Genomic DNA, 1099 nt, shown 5'->3' on the forward strand with positions numbered 1-1099 from the left:
CGCCACCGCCTTTCTCCCTGCCTCTCTTCCTCACTTTCCACATTCTCACAGCTCTTTATGCAGAGTTGTGAAATCTTCAAGAATACCTTTACCCTAGAACTCAAAATTAGTTGAAAAGAATTTCTCCTCTAGGGATACTAGAATTTTAGGTACTTATTTAGGTAAAGATGTTTGCTGGAGTTTTTAAAAAGTACATTATTAAAGGAGACATTCCTGAAATTATGGATGTTTCCAAATGCCTTCGTTTCAAATTTTGGTCTCAGCAGTTTTTTCTTTCTTCTTTAATGGAAGAAGATATTTAATACCTAAAACAGTTCTCCAAGTTAGGAAGAACACTACTTGCCCTATGCATCTTGCAGTTTAAAGGACTTTTACACTCCAACACATTCTTCACATTTTCTATAAATAATTCAAATGTCTTCTTTAAAATCTATTTTCATCTCTTAAATATTTTCTATTTATTGGAAGTGTTAACAGAGAAAGATCATTATTTATAAAATATCTTAAAATGACCTATAGTTAATACTTGACCTAGAAATAACTCTGTTAATGGTGTCTGTTTTAAGTTTAATGAGATATAAATATATATTTAATTTTTAAGTTTTCTAAATAGATACCTGTTGGACTTTGGTGTAGCCCAAACCTTTCCTTTTGAGTATGCCAAAGCCCAGTGGTTCTTAACTCTGGCTGCAAATCAGAATCACCAGAGTTACTTTAAAAATGTACTCTACCTGAGCACCCACCTCCGCTTGTAATCAATTAGTTTGGGATGAGGCCCAGACATCAGTGTTTGTCTAAGTACTCCAGGTGATTCTAATATGCAAGCAGGGTTCAAAAGCCCTGCACGACCTTTGAAGGTGCAGGTGACACTGCTTCCTTTTCTACTGATCCTTTTCCCAGCTCCTAAGGTATCCAGAAAAAGCTCCTCTTCCTTGACAACTCATCCTTTTAAAATTACACTTATCACTCTGTACAGAGGACCATGCCTGTAATGAAATATTTATTCCTCTGTGTTAATGGAGAATAGACATTTTATAGCATTTTTAAACCAACTATTCCCCACCATTCTTTTTTTTTTTTTTTGCAGTACGCAGGCCTC

The sequence above is a fragment of the Lipotes vexillifer genome, unplaced genomic scaffold (assembly GCF_000442215.2).
Source record: "Lipotes vexillifer unplaced genomic scaffold, Lipotes_vexillifer_v1.1 scaffold192, whole genome shotgun sequence".
Taxonomy (NCBI): Eukaryota; Metazoa; Chordata; class Mammalia; order Artiodactyla; family Lipotidae; genus Lipotes; species Lipotes vexillifer.